The sequence below is a fragment of the Amblyomma americanum genome, chromosome 11 (genome assembly GCF_052857255.1).
Source record: "Amblyomma americanum isolate KBUSLIRL-KWMA chromosome 11, ASM5285725v1, whole genome shotgun sequence".
Lineage (NCBI taxonomy): Eukaryota > Metazoa > Arthropoda > Arachnida > Ixodida > Ixodidae > Amblyomma > Amblyomma americanum.
In genome coordinates this window covers 112,779,980-112,799,777 of record NC_135507.1, presented here as the reverse complement: position 1 = coordinate 112,799,777, position 19,798 = coordinate 112,779,980, and the positions used below count along the sequence as shown (strand labels likewise).

The window sequence follows — 19,798 nt, the reverse complement described above, 5'->3', positions numbered from 1 at the left end:
CTACGACCGCCGCCATCACATTGTCTCTTTCTCCTCTGGCGCCATCATCTTGCTTTGGTCGCCATCTCGCCGTGCCGGGCTTTCTGAAAACATTTTTCCGGTATGTTGGCTCATACCATGTGCTCCGCCAAGTAACCGCCGTCACCTACGTGATCGCCCTGCCTTCCCGGGGACCACCTGCCGTAAAGCTCAGCGTGATGCCGTACACATCTCTCGCTTCAAGTCCTACCTCTCGCAGTCCCCAGTCACGCACCAATCTACACCGAGACGGTGTTTTTTTGACCAGGGGCCATGCAAAGAAAATGGTGATTCCGGTATCACACCTCGTTCAACTCATATTTAAACTACTGTTCTCCAGTTTGTTGCACCACGACGCATACTAACCTTAAAGGGGCCCCGAAAAACATTTTCAGTGCATTGTTTTGCCTGTTAGTTGCGTAGAATGAGTTATAGTGATGCTATTAGCATCGGTCGTACCGCGTATACGGCGGTTTTTAATATTATAATTAGCTCGCAAAAACAAAGTAGAGGTACTGACGGTGTCACCATACAGTGGCGGGTTTTAGCAGCGGATATGACATCCCTTTGTGCGAGCTTGGTGATTGGGCAGAGAGTAAATATACTGCAAATTGTGTTAACAGCTAGAGATACGTTTTGTCAAGTTTTTGTTTTATATTACATTAACAAAAAGAACTTGTTTGCCCTAGATGAAAGCACTGTAAAGCAAGTAAAAAAAATACATCACCAAAGACTCTGGCTACTTTTTGCATCGAAGGACTTTGCGCCTCATCTGTAAACATACAACGACTTAGCACTCAACACTTATGGCTACTCTCTATGTATCTGAGAGCGGCTTTGCGGAATCGATCCGATCGAGCCATTGCACTCTATCAGCGTTCGTTTTTGGTCCCAAGGAAGGAAGCGTTCGTTTCACATTTAGCGGGCAGTGCGCATCGCCCGCTTGTGGAGGGTCACCGGGCGGCGGCGCCAGACGGCGCCACGTTCCCGTCAACAGCGCGCGCTCCTTGCTCGCCGTGACCGACCAGAGCGTTAGGAGCGACGGGCGATAGTTGGCGGTGAGCAGTAGCGGTACGCGCTATGCTAAATCTGTCGGATATCTTGCGCAGGCTGTCACACCGCCGCAGTATCTCGAGTTCTGATCCATAAGTAAGGGAACGTCAGTGTTCCCTTCTGCGCCGTCGACGCGACGATGAAGCATCGCTGGGTCAGCTGACCGTCACATGGTTGTTGTAACCATGCAAATGTAGCTGCCAACCTTGGCACGAACGAGTTACAGAGAACAGGCAACAATGGAGTGCAAACTTCCGCCACGTGCCCAGATCGGCTGTTTTGATTGGTAGCACGAATTGTCATTGGGAGAGTGAAATGGAAATGGGAAGCTGCGCGAAAATCGAGTTGAGGGCATCATTTTGTTTGCTTATATTTTGAAATTTCTTCAATCAATAACTCCCCTTCCTATGCATCGATTCTCCTAATTCTTTTTGAGTCGGCATCTGTGTGACATAAAGAATCCATCTGAAGTGTACCAGGCATCCGTTCAATCGGGTTTTCGCAACCCCTTTAAGAAACATCTTGTTTGACAGAAAAAGATAGTCCACTATATTTCAAATATCGAAACAATGCATATCCACTGCAAAGTACTTATTCTAATCCTTAAATATCGCGAGAGTAGATACACATATAGATTACTGCAAGCAGCTTACTTTTATTCTACCGAGAGCAAGGAATTTTTATCATCTCTAGCCGCTCTAACATATCGTACTTCTAATATGCAGACAAGATGCCCAGACGCTTGGGAACTCCCGCATTTTCGCACAATTTACAAACGCCAATTATTAGTAAATAACCTGCCATTAACGCCTAATATGTACAAAGACAAAAACAACCTAACAAGAAAGCAAATGCGTCAGTATTTTTTGAAGTTCTGAACCATGGAGTTTTTTTTTCACTAGGATTGAAAGTGTGGCACTATATTACTCTGTCTATTGAATATTTGGTTCATGTCTTGTTGTGATACATGGGATGTACCTTAAGTTTTTTTTTTTCCTACTCTTCCAAAGGACACTGTCTTTTATTCCGCTCCAATTGCTATCAATTTCTTGAGTATATGGTATGTACTGCTGTAAATCCTTATATGTATTTTCGCCCTTCGCAACACTGCCTTGTAACGGCCTCCTGGGTCCCACCAAGCTGCTTATTTAGAATTTAGTCCAGGAGGCCGTCCAGTTTTTCTGGAAAAATGGATAAGACGCGCTGAAAGCAGTGCAATAAAATTTGTCAGCGTCGTTGATTCATAATAAATGAAAAGGGTAAACTGCGCGAAAGAGTTAAGAGAAAGAGAAAGGAACACACACTGCGTTAGTAAGTGTCGAGTGTGTTTCTTACTCTTTGCCTTAACCCTTTCGCGCAGTTTACCCTTTTCAGAAAGACGTGTCTCGCTGGTGCGCGTGATTTGGGCTTTTATGCTGTGTCCTGAGCGGGTCTGTGCTCTCGGCCTGCGCACTGTGCCCAGGTCGTTCTTGGATAGCGGTATATACCGCTTCCACGTAGCGTTAAATATATAAATCTCAACAACCACCCTATCAATCCCCAGCGAGAACTCAAAGTTATTGGGTTCGCCATACCCTCAGACCGCCACCACTCTTGCACTCAAACACCTTAATCATCATCCTCATCAACAGCCTGGCTACGTCCACTGCAGGGCAAAGGCTTCTTCTATGTCTCTCCAATTAACCCTGTCCTATACCAGCTGCGGGCACCTTATCCTCGCAAACTTCTTAATCTCATCCACCCACCTAACTTTCTGCCTCCCCCTGCTACCCTTGCATTCTCTTGGAATCCCCTCCGTTACCCTTAAGGACCAGCGTTTATCTTTCTTTCGCATTGCTGTCCTGCCAAAGCTCATTTTTCCCTCTAGATTTCGACTAGGATGTCATTAACCGGCGTTTGTTCCCTCACCCACTCAGCCTGCTTTCGGTCTCTTAACATTACACCTGTCATTTTCCTTTCCTTAGCTCGTTTCATTGTCCTTAACTTGAGCTGAACCCTTTCCTCTATCCTCCACGTTTCCGCCCCATAGGTGAGTACCGGTAAGATACAGCTGCTGTATACTTTACTCTTAAGGGGTTACTGGTAAACGCCTTCAGACCACAACAAACCAAATTGTGAGAATGACCGAACAGGTTTTCACATTGCACAATGGTGGAACCAGCGAAACAGATGCAAGACAAAAACAAGGAGGCACACACGCTGTTCCACCATTGCGCATTATGAACCAACTAGCCCAGCAATTTACTTTATAGAATTCTATATATTTTTTGCTTTCATGCACCTTTTAAGTGCCAATTTGATGCTATTTGTGGACTTACATATTCATTTCATACTTCTCATTTTCATTTTTAATGTGTTCGTGATATTTTGCCCGCCATATCCTGAATTCTGCTATATAACGGTTTGTTTGATTACGCCCTGGTAATATTACGAGGTACGTTAATTTTATTTGATAGTTCTGCTATAACCTGTATTGCGTACCTATATTTCTTATTTCCCAGTCGTTTGGTTCTTTTTAAGTGCGTTCAGATTTTTTGCTGTATACTGCATTTGTTTATATTCTGTTCTTTTCAATTCTGTTTCTAATGCACTGCTATAAATTTGACGCGCCGCTCACAGAATGCCCTACGGGCTTGTGAGTTATTTTAAATAGATAAATAAATTGACATCTCAAGGCGAGACAGCAAGAGTGGGACAACCAATTCGTCAACGCTTTTGTCGTCTCCCGTATTACCTACGGAACACCCTACCTTCACCTTAAGAAACAAGATAGTCTACACCTGGTATTCGGAACACCTTTCATCAACTGCAGGAAGTACACTGGCTACCCCCACTCTCCCGGACCAACGAAGCCAGGAAATACCCCATTTAGTTCGTGCAAGAATACATGGACAACCACTCTCCCGGCATAATGCACCCGCAATTCCATCAATAACTACAAGCCAGAGTTTACTGCCTCTCCCGCACTTGGGACTCCTACCCTGAAACAGTCTACCTAGGTGCCATCCAAGTCACTATGGCAGCAAGCGTTTCGAACCTCCTTACCAGCGTCTCTCTTACTCCACGACGGCTGAAGACACTGACATTGCCCAGCTGCCTCCACCTATCCCCCTCCAAGGTGCTCTTGGACTCCGTACTCGCAGCCTGCCGAAACTACCTGACAGGTTGGGTAGGCCAGCCCGGTCTCTCCCTACTCACCCGCACGCCACCCCAATCTCTTCGTCTGATCTCAATTCCTGGACATCAGTCGGTCGCTTGCCGCCCTACAGTACACCGACAGGGTCACGATCTCCTTCCTCTCACCCACCGGCCCCTGATCGCGAGTATGCCTCCCCATTGCCCCCATACTCTGACCTGCTAGAGCATCATCACCGCCAGCCGCCTGACTACGCTCACTACGGGACAAAGGCCTCTCCCATACCTCTGCAATCAACCCTCTCTGTGCCATCCACAAGCCGCTACCATGCCCACTACCATCTCACACGACTCATGCTGTCTCATGCCCACTAGGGACGCAAGCCACTGTCATCTCACACGACGCACACTTCCATCCCCCTTCTAGCATCCGAGCCACCCCGCAGGCCGCTAAATACCGACGCTTACACACCAACACCTTTCGCACCACAGCACTTTTACACCGTGGTACCTCTCTACCCCCCTAACTGCCCGCACGTAGGAGCTTACGCCGGCACTTAACACATGGCACGCACCTGCTGCTCTAATCCCCAAATATACTATTTCCCCGACCTCTCCTTTACCCCTTGGGAGGCCGCCCTGCGGGTTCCTAACTCTGTTGAACAAAAGCTTCTGGCGAGCTGGGCTGCAACTGCATCCTAGGCCGTTGGGATCCCCGACTAAGAGGGCTACCGTAGAGGCTTCATTTCAATAATGATATCTCACAGAACAACAAAGTGCGCGCCGCCGCCTATGCGTCATATTGCCCGGAACAGCACAGTGCATTATGCATGCGCTGGGCATGCGTAAAGCTGCTTGTAGATAACGACCACTGGCGGCGCGGGCAGTAGAGATAGATTGCGAAATACGGCCAACTACGGTGAATAGACCACGCTGAACCCCCTCAAGCCCTGCAGGGTTCTGGCGAGTTCTCTATCACTTAGCCGCTGCTATAAGTGAAGGGTTGGAAGACAAAAACAATTGCCGGGAATGCTTCAAGTCGCGAGACAAAGCCTGGGCTGTGCACCACGCGTCATCGAAACCAACTTCGATTCACTCCAGAAGTATGCTTTTAATCGTATACATGCCAGGGCACATCATTATTGGGTGAATTGAGCAGAAACTGATTGATAAATCTTTATTCATCATAAAGGAAAAGAATTAGAGCGAAGAAGAAAGAAACAGAGATAAGAAAAGAGGAGAACGATAAAAGCTATATGAAAGAAAAAATTTAAAGTGGCTTCACCACCATCAGCCCGACTGAGTCGTCGGCAGCACAAATGCCTGCCTTGATTTACAAGCCACCGCCACCCTCAGTCCTCAACATACCTCTGGGCCTTGGTAGCCGCTAATATGCAACCTAAGCAGGCGTGCACTCGACTTTCCCCACTCATTTCAGTTATGGTGTAACTCACTTAGAAAGTTTGTTATACCCCTGATTCACAGACTGAACATTTCAGTTACATCGTTCAAACACCATCTTCATTAACTCCTGAGCTGGTAAGGTTGGATTCATGCGACGGTGCGCATCAGTACTGGTCTGGGTGGCTTGAGTAAAGCGTGACCAAAACGTTACTGCTACGTTCTCTCGCAGGGCAAATCTAAAAAACACCGGCTCCATTTCAGTCCCTTCGCTGAACGAGATGCTGGGATATCCTCTTTTTCTCGATTCTTCACCATTTCGCCCTGTTTTCTGCAGTGTTAGCCCGAATAACGCCCACAAGTTTGGGCTGGCTCTCTGTACTGGCTCGTCATGTACGCGATGGTAGTATTGGGCGCGGTTCTAGTCTCCCGTACTGCGTCGCTCTGCCTCTTCTTTGCTACGTGTCCTGGGCATGCACCGCTTTCAAGGTTGCTTCGTTCACACACCATGTGTGTGCGATTGTCGAGTTTCTTTTGAGACCCTCGAGTCAAGTACGTTTCTGCCCCCACACAACTGTAATGCGAAAAAGAATCGACCCTAGTTGGGCGTTTCCAACTTTTATGCAACATGAGTGCGCTAAGTACGCAAGCGTGGAGTTTCGAAAAAGCCTGCAGCCTGTTGACCGCTTCAGACGAAGTCACGCAAGGAAAGCAAATGTTTTCGGGTGGATCGGCCGCTCTGTTCTGAATGATCAGCGCTCGGGTGGGCTCCTCAATGCACGGCAAGGGGATGGCTCAACATGTGGACGATCCGCGAGCTCGTGCGCACGTATGGAACTTATCGGCACTGGTTCGACTCGAGGGACATTCAAGCCGCGGACAAGGCTTGCGTAGAGGAGAAACAATAGAGCCAAAACGTTTATATACGGCTCAGAGCGTTTTGGGAGTCTTCATTGGTGGAGTCCATAGTCCATGACTCCAGCGGCGGCTGCGGCAGTTAGGGCCATTCGGCCAGTGAAATCTGATCTCCGGGCTCCAAGCTGGACAGCGCTGCCTCACACTGCTCTGAAGTGGCATTGTATGACTAGAACTGCAGGGTTGAGTTGGCTTCCCCATGTGGTCTGGTATGGTATGGCTGTCTCTCCGCACCACGGGCATACGGGCATGTATGTAGTGGGGTGTATATCTTTAAAGATAAATAAGCATGAATATTCGTCTGTTTGTAGCTGTCTCCAACTTACAGTCTGCTCTTTAGTGAGTTGGCTTTGGGATGGGGGATAGACCCTACTTAGTCCTTTAGGTGCTCCAGTATGTCGCCGTGGGCCTGGGTATCTGACTCGAGTTCCAACGCATCAGCAGTCCCTCGGTTAAAATGTCCTCGATCGATGGCGTCCGCTGCGTGGTTCCCGACCAGGCAGCCTGTCTCGGTGCCCACATGATGGAAGGTTTTTTTCTTTCGCTTGAGGAGAAGGCTTCGAGGCCTTCTTCTCATTAGTAAAGAACGAACGAACTGTAATAACACCAGGCAAGTGCAAGAAAATCCCTAAGCAAATCCTGGTCCTTAAGGGTAAGGGAGCGGATTCCAAGTGAAGGCAAGCGTAGCAAGGGGCGGCAGAAGGTTAGATGGGCAGATGAGATTAAGTTTGCGGGGATACGATGGCCGCAGCTGGCACAGGACAGGGTTAATTGGAGAGACATCGGAGAGGCGTTTGCCCTGCAGTGGGCGTAGTCAGGCTGATAATGATGATTGTCATCGGGACCGAGTCCCGGCTAGAAGACACCATTTCCAGTTCAGAAGTGTTTCCTACGGATTATGAAGCCTATCGAAGGGCTCCCGCGGTGTCGGCGAGTCAAGAGAAGCAGGTGGCCCACTCTTCTCCTAAGTCAAGTGACCTTGTGCCGTCATCACAGCGTCCCCACCATGAGGCTGCCCACTGTATTGTGACCAAGCTGTCTACCGTGGCTGGTGGCTACCTGAAAACCGGATTCAGACCAAACTTCCCCCCCCTCCCCCCCCCCCCCCCCCCCCCCCCCCCCGCCGCGGTGGCGGCTCAGTGGTTAGGGCGCTCGACTACTGATCCGAAGTTCCCGGGTTCGAACCCGACTGCGGCGGCTACGTTTTTCTGCCCGTGTGCTGTGCGATGTCAGTGCACGTTAAAGATCCCCAGGTGGCCGAAATTATTCCGAAGCCTTCCACTACGGCACCTCTTCTTCCTTTCTTCTTTCACTCCCTCCTTTATCCCTTCCCTTACGGCGTGGTTCAGGTGTCCAACGATATATGAGACAGATACTGCGCCATTTCCTTTCCCCAAAATTCAATTATTATTATTATTATTATTAAACTGCCCCCCGTGGAAGGTGGCACCTAAAGTAATCAATGGCCGCGAGAGGTTGCTCAGGAGGACCAACCTGAGTTTCAAAAATCGCACCGGTGGTTGTGTTCGAAACAGACGCGAGTGGTGTGAGGACTCCTCGGTCTTATGAGGAATGGTATGAGGACTCCCAGTGACATATATGAACGTAAACAAGGAAACGCATATATGGGCATGTAGGAAGAACCTAATGGATAGCGGAGTTCTTGCGCGTGAGAGTTATCAAATGCTATCTCATTAAACTCGGAAGAATGAAGAGTGTCCGTGTCTGCGGAGTGATATGCAAAGAGTACCCCAGGCCGCTGAAGGGGCATTAACGCTTTCGCGTCATACCCTTAAGGCGGCGGAAGCTTATAGTGCCTCCTCAATTTTTCATTAAATACAAGCAGCCGCTTTGTATTGGCTTGGACCATAGAATTCCGATAGGGTTCGTATGCTTCCCACCCATCGTCATCACCAAGGATGCACCACCACGCATGGTTGTCAGATGTGTTCCGTTGGCAACACGGCGACGCACTGCCTTGTGCAGACTGAGCCCCTGAGTCGTGCTCGCTCAGGTCAGCTGTGTGCTTGCTGCCCTTCGTTGCACGGCGCTGCAAACTAGTGGAACGCGCCGTCGTGGGACACACGTTCAACCTCTATAGCTCGGGGACATCCCCGCGCCGTGAGGGGTGCTTCATGCGTCTCCCGCGGCAGTCTCATTCAGCCGAGGACGGCGCACGGCCGTGCCTTTCAGCGTGCTCGCGCTGGTACTCCTGGAGGGAGAAGGAACGTTCCATTGGACGACGCTTCTCGCATCGTGTATAGCCGAGGACTCCTAAACTGAGCGGAGATCAGTCTCACGAGAGGAGACTGGCTTTATGAACGGGGGTAGAGAAAATCAGTGACTCAGGCGGAGCAATTTCCAGCAGGCCAAGTAAGGCTAATCCCGCCTATACATTCACACCGCCACCCCCACCACTACCCCCGGCGACCGACAGCAAGCCTTTCTTGGTAATTAAGTACTATCGAGGACAGAAGTGTCAAGGACATGCCAAAAGCTACCTTGGCGCATAGCTGACGCGTGTCTTTCAATGCTAAGCTCATTTAACTATCACAGTCTGATGGAGCAGGCTAGTACGACGTTCACCTCCACAAGTGTGGCCTCGATTCACCCGCTGATGAAAGCTACGTGCGATTGCTGCTCACGCGTCCCGGTGAACGCGTCCCTGGACATGCCATGCAGACGTGCACGAGTTAACGACACCCTTAGCGCTTGTATCGAGTCGCGTTGTGGTACGCTCAAAAGGCCTCCCGTGGGTTCATAGCTATTTTCCTCTTTTTTATGCGCGGCTCTTAGAGATGGCCGGCTGCACTAAATCTCCTGCACCGGTTCGCCTTCTCCGTTTAGAGCGAGGGCTGTTTTGTGCACGTTTTCCGGCTTTGCGGCGTCGGCGTTTACATAACACGCCACACTGGTTGGTCAGCACGGAATGACGTCACGTATAACGCCAAAAGTAACATTATAGTTACCTCCTGCGCACCCCCTCCAGCTTTAGCTTTGAGGATTATCGCCCCTTGTTTCGCCCGGTCCTCGAGTATGCGGCAGTCGTGTGGGATTCCTGCTATGCCTAAGACGTTGCCAGGCTGGAGCGGATCCAGAGCCTTGCAGACAGGTTTATTTTGCCAGATTAGAAGCCTGTGTCATCGGATCCCAACATTCTTAAGGAGCTTCGACGGAAGCCACTCCAAACACGATGAGGCAACAGAACGATAAATATTTGCTTCGCCCACCGAAAGAATGGCACCCTTCAGTTATAGCAAAGCGTTGCTCCTTTATCTTGGAAGAACTAAACTGTTTCAAAAATTTTTCTTTCCACACACCACAGAGCAATGGAACTGTCTGCCGTCATCTGTTGTCGAATGCGCTGATGTCGCTAGGCTTGAGCGCTCATTAAAGACGCTCCTCTTTAACCTCTCCTGCTTGACAGCGGCGTGGACTGCAGTATTGTGGCATAACTAAATAAAACTTGGCCTTTATTTTACCAGAGAAGAAGACACATTAGGCAATGTAACGGTGATGTGAGTTAAGGCAGACAGAGTCCTCGAACCTATGCTCTCCAGCTAGCTCAGCTACTCAGGACACCAGTTAGCTCTGTTGTGCAGGCTGTGGAAGGCCACCCTGGCCATCCTCGTGCTCGTTGGCCGGTATTCGTGTCACCTACCGTGTAGGATGGCAGTTAAGGGGGTCGCTGTTTTTTAAGCACTTCCTGCAATGCCGAACCGCGCAGGGGGCATCCTTCCCGTAACAGGACATGTTTACAGGACGGTGGAGAGATCGACAATAATTTATGCAATGCTCCGAAGGAAGCAGCTCCGAAACAGCTCCGAAGGAAAGGAATATCAAAGAGATGGAAGTGAATCAAACAGCTGAGGGTGCTTAGAAGGGTGCACGACCCGGGGAGTGATCGAGTTCGGACTGGCTGCATGAGGTGCAGCGGCAAGTTGGCCAGCACATCAGCGGAACCACAGGAGAAAAGGCTTCGTCCTGTGATGACAGGATACCGTCCGACGAGGGGGATTGAAGATGGCCAGAGCAAATAGGAGGTCGACTCGATTAGGGATCTTCGGGGCGAAGAACGGTGTCAGGCCGACAACTCAGGACAGGAACAAATGGGGGGCACAGAAGTGAAATCAGCCGATTTTGGCTTCGCGAACAAGGAATGGATTGACTAGGTGGTGCTGAGAACCGTTCGCGCATATGCGATGTCGCAGTGCATTGCTCACTAAAAGGTAGGTCCTGCACGTAGCCACAATTCTGCTAGCAAAAATGTCAAGGCAGTGGAGGCAGTGCCTTCGAGGCAGCGGAGGTCTGCCATAGTTCAATTTAGACACTAAATTTTGAAGGCGCAGCGTCATGTACCCATGAACTATGGCCACTCGATCCGAATTAATCGCGTCAGCTAAGTCGTCTCTCGCGTTTTAAACTCGTCCACGAGGCCACTGATCCGAAAGAAGCCCAGACCTGTTACATTTGGTAGCAGTTTGATTTAATAAATGGCAGCGGAAAGTAAACGAAGACATCGAAGAAACACACAGACGAGGACGATGCTGCACTGACAACTGAACGTTTATTGGAAAGGCCGCATATTTATACTTAGAGACCAGCCAGTGCTTCGAATGATATCTTATCAATTCCTGCTTGCATCCCGGCACAGATATCTCACTTCTTTTTTCGATAGGCCAACCGATGGCGTGCTGACGCATTGCGAAACTTGCAAAAAACAAACAAGCCCTGCTGACCTTCACCACGTGCAGGTAGTGAAAAAGAGCAAAGACAAGCTGACAAGAGAAATCCTGGAAGCCTGGGCCATCCGTGAATCCGGAGAGCAATGCGTCAGCACGCCATCGGTTGGCCTATCGAAAAAAGAAGTGAGATATCTGTGCCGGGATGCAAGCAGGAATTGATAAGATATCATTCGAAGCACTGGCTGGTCTCTAAGTATAAATATGCGGCCTTTCCAATAAACGTTCAGTTGTCAGTGCAGCATCGTCCTCGTCTGTGTGTTTCTTCGATGTCTTCGTTTACTTTCCGCTGCCATTTATTCGATCATGCACCAACTAGCTCAACAATCCACCTTATCAGTTAGATTTGTCATTTTTTCTTATGTCTCGACATCGACGAAAGAATTTAATGAATGGAAGATTTCTTCTATCATCGTCGCCGATCGGGCCGACGAGTAGACCTGGAAGGCGGTGCGTTGTGAACACACTTCAGCCAACGACAATGGCTGGAACGTATCGAAACAAAGTTTAAGCGAACTGAAATAAAAACTTGGGGGCCTTCTTGACCAGATTATAAAAGAAAAAAATGTGATAGCATTTAAAAGCACCCCCCCCCCCCACCCCCGAAAATGAATTAGGGTCGATTAGTTAGTAGATTCATGTCGATTAGTAAAATCCCCTATGCTAAACCAATGGGAGGTATTCCAACAATCTAGTCCTCAGAATTTGAAATTTGGTGGTGCAGATGACGTCACGGCCCTCTCGACCAATCAGGCAATTTCATGACAGCGAAACCAAAACTTTTTTGGATAACAACAACGTAAATGCTATGGCATCCTTTACTGTGCCGGCCGGAGCCGGGCGCGCTATTGCAGGTCAGTGACCTTTAAGTGGTGCCGAGCTGAGCAGACCTCCCGTTCCTGGCTGGCCTGAGGAAACCGGGCGTGCAGCAGCGGTGCTTTTCTGCTCCGCGTAGTAAGTGGAGCGCCACGTGCGTTCGCGCGGCAGTGAATCGCAGCGCGTGCAGCGGCGATTGTCTCCTCGCATCTAATTCGTCGTCCGGATTCGTTCGCCCTCTGCGCTGGCGGGTAGGTAGGTAAACTCCTTTATTGCGCCCAAAAACAGGGGACCAGTCAAAGGACCGGTTGCGCTGACTTAGAGGTCGGCGGGGATCCTTTGGGATGCCGCGGCCTCCACCGCGCGCTGGATAAGCCAGCGTTGGTCTGCTGGCTTGGGAGTACACAGGAGAGACTCCCACGTCTCTGGGGTGTTTGCGTTGTCTGTGTTGTAATGTGTACAAGTCCACACCATGTGTATGAGTGTGGCCGGAGTTGAGCAGTGTTTACACATGGGGGCTATCTGTTCCGGAAAGATCCTGCTGTATAAGAGGGGGTTGTGGGAAGCTGCCAGTTTGTAGTTTGCGCCATTGGACGGCCTCGCGTCTTGTTAGATCGCGGTGTGCGGGAGGATATGTGCACCTTTGGAGTCGGTAGTGCTGGAGTATGTCCGTGTAAGTGGTGAGTAGAGAAGCGCGTGGGATATTAGTGTCAGCGGAAGCAGGGTGGCTGATCATACTCTCGGCTCGGCAGTTGAGGTCTCGAGCGAGAGTGTGTGCCTGGGAGTTTCCGCTGAGCGACTCATGGGCTGGAGCCCAAAGAAGTAAGCGAGATGTGGAAGAGGGTGCTGTAGAACGTAGAATGTGTAACGCCTGGCAAGAGATACGGCCAGCATCGTAATTGCGAATAGCCTGTTGAGAGTCACTGATGACGACTTTGGTATTAGGGTCGGCTAGCGCGAGCGCAATGGCAACCTCCTCAGCTGCGGTGACTGTTTCTGCATTGCGAATGCTGCAGGCTGTGTACCAGCTGCGGTACACAAAAGGCTTCCGCAGCGGTGCATCCACTTCCCGGGCATTTCACCTAAGATGTTCTGCAGTGTTAAAAATGGGCTTTTTTTTCGGCGTAGCATTGTCAGCGGTGTCGTGCATCACAATTTCACAAAACAGCTAAGAATTGCTAACTCGTGGGGCGGTTAACTAATATTGAGTACTTACACTAAGTTTCCTCCTTTATTTAGTCATCTTATTTATCGCGAGGCTTGTAGCCTACCGTAAATAGCATCCGTAGCAGTCTTAAGAGCTCCGAAAACAAAGGTCACCTGTGGCCCCAGAAACTGTAGCTATTTCTGCTTTTTCTTATCGCTCTCTTCTCTCCCTCACCTTTATTTCTCCTCCTCCCTTTAGCTGCAGTGCAGGGTTTACCAAACTGGTTTAATCAACCAATTAACCTCCCCGCCTTTGCTCCTCGTCGAGTTATGTGCACTGCAGGGGTTGCTTTCCCTGCAAGCATTACGAAAGCGCATGCACTCTGGCGCGATGTAAGCGAAATTTGTTGGGCCACAGCGGCAAAGGTAACTGCGTTATCGAAATCCTAAAAACTGATACGCATATTACTTACGGTGGGCTCGTAAATTAGAGAATTAAAATTTATATCTCTAATCTATTTAAAGTTACTTATAGAGACTAACAGTTATAGCTGAAATTTTAACTACTCAGTATTAGTTAACCAACCTAGTATTTAGCACGTCTTAGCCGTGTTCTAATGAGCTCCACCGCTGGCAATGTTATGACGAAAAAAAAGCGCCTTCCTAACTAAAAAAGCCAATTTAAAAAATTTCACAACATCTCAAGTGAAGCACCCGGTTATTTAGGGGCTGGGTGGTAGGCGTTTTGAATGCAATCTTTGAACGCGGCTTCGGTGCGTGAAAGGTGTATGCCAAGGCAGCCCAACGAGGGCAATCGAAACTCGCCCTTATCTTTGCGCTATTTCACATCCTGTTTCCCTGTTAGCACCTTAACTGGATCACCATTGGCGACAGTGGTGGAGGCACACATTCAGCGGCATTCTCGTGGGGACAGAAAGAAATAAGAAAATAGAAGAGTTGATAGGTGAACGCTCAGCGCCTAATGCACTGAGTCGATTTTTCCCAAATAAAGCTTGTTTCCCAAATAAAGCAGAGGTGTTTCGGTTTACTGCCGGTGGCACGGGAATTCGGAATATGTGCATTTCTTGCGTAAAATACACCAGGATATCGTTCACCCTTGAGATATGCACTCATTTATTTATTTTTTAAAGGCGACGTTCGGGATGGGTATCAGAAAGGGCGGTAAGGGTTAGAGATGATGTCAAGATATGATCATGGATAATGGCAGTCCGTTTTCGTCGGAAAGGTCATTTTGAGTACATCAGTGCCAGGAAAAATACCCTGACTCCTCTGTAAATGAAGCGTGCAGTATACAGCCTGTAGTCGAGGGTTTGACGGTATACCGTCTAGTCAGGAATCATGGTGATGAGGATTGCTGGTCACTGGCCAAAGCCAAAAGATGAAAAGACGTTTCGGGAGCACTACGGCTCCCTTGTTCACTGTCAACCTCTAAGGACGGAAAAGAATCAGGATGCTTGATGTGATCGCTTTTTCTTTTTCACGTGCGGCTATTCACCACCACGTGAACTGCAGTGTGCATGCGCGTCATACACGGAAGTCCAGAGAAACGAAGTGCATGCGAGACAGCTAGCACGGTGGATGTCCTTCTTACTATCGCGGTAGCGTTGGATGTCCCGGCCACCAGACCCGTCGTCGGCGCTGTGAGCGAAAAATCACGGCCATGGCTCTGGCAGGTGGTCCCCAGAGAGTAAGCTAGAACGCAAGTTGGCCACCTATGTCACGTGACCTTGCGGCGCCATCGCAACCTGCCCACCGCTTTAGGCGGCAGATAAATCAATGATCGGTCGCTCGGGAAGAGCAACCTGGGTTCCCACAAGGCCCACCGCTCGGTGCACCAGCCATCGCAGGGCAGTGGCGCATCGCTTAACCGCTGCACCATATCGCCACCAGAGCTGGCGCGAGAAATTCGCAGCAGAAAATTGCCAAAGAAAACATATACCATAATTCCTGGAGAAGCTCTTTGTTGTTAGAGGCTAGGATGGGAATTTTGCGGACTAAGGCGAATTGAGTCAGCTACCACGAGATAGACACGTTCTGCGGTGCTTGTGGAGAGGAGGAGGAAAAGGCTGAACACTTCATACTTTTCTGTGAAAGGCTTAACCCAGCAGTGGAAAGCAGAGGGTCTCATTTATTCAAAGCATTGGGGTTTCAGAACAGTGAAGGAAAACTATACTTTAAGCGGGTAGAAGTAACCAAGCGAAAGTTATCTGATTGGTGGCTAAAATCAAGACAAGAGTAAAGTTTCACAAGTCACGGCTGGGTGGCTTGAACCACCGCCCGATATAAATGGTTCAGCCTTATCCATCCATCCATCCATCCATCCATCCATCCATCCATCCATCCATCCATCCATCCATCCATCCATCCATCCATCCATCCATCCATCCATCCATCCATCCATCCATCCATCCATCCATCCATCCATCCATCCATCCATCCATCCATCCATCCATCCATCCATCCATCCATTTACACATCCATCCATCCATTCATCCGTCGGTCCGTCCGTCCGTCCGTCCGTCGGTCCGTCCGTCCGTCCGTCCGTCCATCACGCACGCACTGCGCGTGTTCAGTGCGGGCGACCGGCGCCGGAGCATACGGGCAGACGAGGCAGAACGCACCCAGGAGACGGTCGTCCGCGCGGCTGCGCCTGTGAGCAGGCGGCGTCTTAGTTAGCGCGCAGGATCCGTGTTTTCTTCTTCTTTCTTGGTCTTCGACGAGGAACTCGCGTGGTTTCTGACGACGGCAAGGTGAGAAATGTTTCTTTGCCCAACTACTCTGCATTTCAAGCAATTTACGCTGACCACGTCGGTCTGTGCGTTAATGGTTTGTGGTATATGGGGGTTTAACGTCCCAAAGCGAGTCAGGCTGTGACGGACGCCCTAGTGAAGGGCTGCGGAGATTTCGACCACCTGGGGTTCTTTAACGTGCACTGACATCGTGCGGTTCACGGGCCTATATAATTACGCCTCCATCGAAATTCGACCGCTACGGCCGGGATCGAACCCCCGTCTTTCGGTTCAGCATCCGCCCGCCGGAACCACCGAGCCGCCGCGGCGGCCGGCCGGTGCCTTAAATTGCGCCGGCTGTTTTGGCACTGGCAAGGTGAAGAAAGTCTAGTTTTCGCCAAACTACGCTTCATTTCAAGTAGTCTTTCTGAGCTCGGCGGCCGGCGCAATACGGCGCAGTGGTGAAAGGCACGCTGCTCACGCCATGGCGCGAGAACGGCGCTCAGTGCGCAGTTAGCGTTTTTTTGACGCCCAACAATGCACAGCTTCTTTCAAATTATATTTCTTGACGCTCAGGCAAAATGTGGTCAACTTGTGCTTCGAGGGCTCTGTCGTCTGCTCTGCAGCCGCGTACTAACAACGCGGGAGTGAACTTTTTAAAACGACCCGGCAAAAAAATTAAACACGTAGGACTTCCTGAAAGCTTGAAAACCAGGAGCTGGTGCGCCGAACATTGTCTTCTACGCTTTTGAAGGCATGTGCTTTTGTTCTCACTGCTCCAACACATTGTGAGCGATGGGTTGGGGGCCGTGGTGTAGCCGTCACGGTGCAAACATTTGTCCAAAAAAAAAAAAACGCAGTTGGCCGTGGAATGGTACTTGTAGCTTTTAGGTGGCAGAGATTAACGTCGCGGAATGCCAGGATGCTTGTAAATGATTCGCAGATGTCATACTGTATTTGGTGCATCAATGTGACGCATGCGAGGTTCGTAAAAGCATGTTGTCCTTGTTCGTAATTTCGCCGCTTTCGCGCGTTTCGCCTGTTCGCAGAGTATTTTTGTGCAAGGTTCATGAGAGTGACACCTGCTCGTAATTGAGATTGTTCAGCTGGCGACAACCACTGCTGTGCGCCGTGTTGCATTAACAATGGACGCCCAAGAAGCAGCCTAGTGATGCGCCAAATGGCGACGGCAACTGCGTCGGTTTGTTTCTGTGTTCATATGGAGCAAAATAAATTCTGGCGCTCGAGCAACGCCGGTGAGATTCCGCTGCAACGCTTGATGCGGCGTTGCTGATGCCGTTTGATGTGATGTTCTCGGCCTCCTCCGGCGTAGGAGCTTGGAGGAGGCGGCCTTATACCTAAACGCGCATTTTCGCTTCGCTGGAGCGCGCATTTGATCTCATGTTCTCCTGCTCGCGCTCCGCAGGGTGATCGATCCCTCTCTCCCTGACTGCGCGGAAATGCAGAACGAAGGAAAAGAGGCCGCCTTGACCACATCCTTGAAGAAGAAAATGCGATAGCATTTGGAACTTGGCCCACTCAGAATAATTTAAAAAGACGCCAAAAAAAATTCGGAAGCAGGACAGCCCCCAAAAGATCGATTAAAGTGTCCTTAATTGCTATTAGTCGGTAATTCGGGTGGGTTAGTGGGAATGAGGTGGGTTAGTGGGATTAGTTGCTTTATTAAACTGGATTAGTGGTACGGGCAGTGTAACCCATATGATAATCCAGTTGATGGTACTCGAACATTCCAGACCTCATACATTCAAATTTGGCGGTGGGGGTGACGTCGCGACCCTCTCGACCATTCAGAGAATTTCGTTACAGATAATCCCTATGCTTTCTGCAAGACGGCAGCTTGAAATGCTGTGGCATAAAGAAAATGCAGTTCAGAACGGACGAGAGAAGCTGACTGCACTGCGCAAGGAAAGCAGTGCTCACAAGTAGCGAACGAAATACGCGCCAGACGACAACGGTGGGAGGGGTACCAGTATTGCGAGGGGAAAGGCTGGGGCGCGCGGAGGCGGAAAGGAGCCGAAACGGGGTCACTTGCCGCGCAGCTGAGGGCATCATGTGAGAGGAAGAGTGCCTTCCTTCTCACCCACGCAGCCAGTTGCGATAGTGTGCGCGCAACAGATCGCCGCGGGCGGCCGCCAGACGCCCAGCAGTGAGCGGCGGTGGTGAGCGCGCTGCGATTGTGCGCCTGTGTCGCGTTGGTGCATGCTGGTCGCATCGTATCGGCGTGAGAGTCATCGTTAGAGCAGTGTGCGCGACGTCGTTGCCGTGCGGCTCATCAGTGCGGAACTTTCGACAGCGTTGACCGGTACTAATCCATCGACGGAGAGCGAAGAGTGAGCACGACATGACGGTTTGTTGCGTCGCCTGCCAGTGAAACCGAACGTGTGGCAGTGCTTTGGAGGTTGCGCCAGTGGTGTGAGTGAACCCGGGTTTCGAGCTTCGGAGAAGCATTCTAGATCATCCTGTCAACACCCGCATAGGCGGTGAGTCCTTTTCACCGCATTTCGAGATTTCCCTCACCAAATGCACACTTCAGTAAGGTGTGTTTAACCATGCCTAGCTAGGGCATAACGCAGACGAGACGGTACGTAGTACCGCACGTCTTGTTCGCCGTCAGGTTCTGCGCGTTGTAATGTTGCTGCTTGTTGTTAAAAAAATGTGCGCCTTCGTACGGCGTTACATGTGCGGCGCCGACTGGCGCATTGTCCCCGCAACCTTTGGGAAATGTATGCTTCTTGTTCATTGTGTGGTTTTTGTGTCTGCGCGACCGAGTGTGGATTCGCACAATGCCGCCGACTGCTTCCTATCGCGTGCGCTGTGGCGTGTTTGTTAGCCACTGCATATTCCGGTGTTGTCTCTCGCATGAGATTATCTGCGACGCTGAGTCGGGGGTAAAAGGCTGCGCTGCTTGCGTGTCTCCAATTTCGGCTCGGTCGTTTGCGACCATCGTCGCACGAAGGCGCCTTCGCAGTGCCCGCGTCCGGCTTCAGACCGAAAGGAAAATGGAAGCTCGCAATGCCACGCGCGCCGCAAATAGGCATACATTAAAGCGTCCAGCTGTTTTCCCTTGCCCTGTTTCAAGGTGATTGCGCGAACAGGCGGGAAAAAAAGAAGACGTGCAAAGGAGAGTTGGGCGGTCACGAAAGCCGACCACCATTGAGCTCGGCCACCTGGCGTGCCAGTTGCTTTTCCTTGCATGTGGCAACTTTTGAAGCGGCCGCCATTAGGGCGCACTTCTTGTGACCGCCGTTGGCCCGGCAACGCGCTCTCCCACAGCTGAGCGCAGCAACGGTGGCGCGGGTCGAAGGCGCGCTGCTTTTTACGGTCGTTCGGTATCGAGCCGCAAACAAAACGGACATGGCACAAGTAGGTCATGATTGATCGTATTCACTCGCCGCTTCCAGGTATGACGCCTTGCTGGGTTCGTGAACTTTTGCACGTCCATTAGGTCAGTCGAGGTAATCGATGCGAGGACTCGGCTGGGACGGCCGCCCCCTGACAGAGGACAACGAGAGTGTGGCAGATCGATGGTGGGCGCGTGTGTTTTACTTCCCAAGGTTCAGACATTACAGGTAAATGCAAATGCGAATTAAAGGACGATCAGTTGTTGGGCAGTTCTTTTGCACGGTCTCTTCCAGGCGACGCCAAAACCCATTGCGAATAGTCCCGCAAGCGACTGTGAACGGAGAAAGGCAATGCAAGTAGGAGCTGCGTTGTACTGCAGAACAGAAAACTGGGAAACTTGGTCATTTCAAGCAGCCCAAATGGACCGCGAACACATGGCGCTGCGTCCGTGTGTGTTTG

The 19,798-nt window shown here is 50.4% G+C and overlaps 1 protein-coding gene across 7 annotated transcripts in view; it reads left to right on the top strand.

The window, feature by feature from the left end:
• Positions 1 to 19,798, top strand: part of LOC144111045 (receptor-type tyrosine-protein phosphatase mu-like) — a 392,283-nt gene that overhangs the window by 71,086 nt on the left and 301,399 nt on the right. For 5 of the 7 annotated variants that reach the window (XM_077644144.1, XM_077644152.1, XM_077644148.1 and 2 more), the window contains exon 1: positions 18,118 to 18,477. The exons of 1 other annotated variant lie outside the window; for it this stretch is intronic. The gene's annotated coding sequence lies outside the window, so the exon portion shown is untranslated. Of the gene's footprint in view, positions 1 to 18,096; positions 18,478 to 19,798 lie in introns of those variants that run through there. One more of the 7 variants, XM_077644150.1, reaches the window with a different exon arrangement.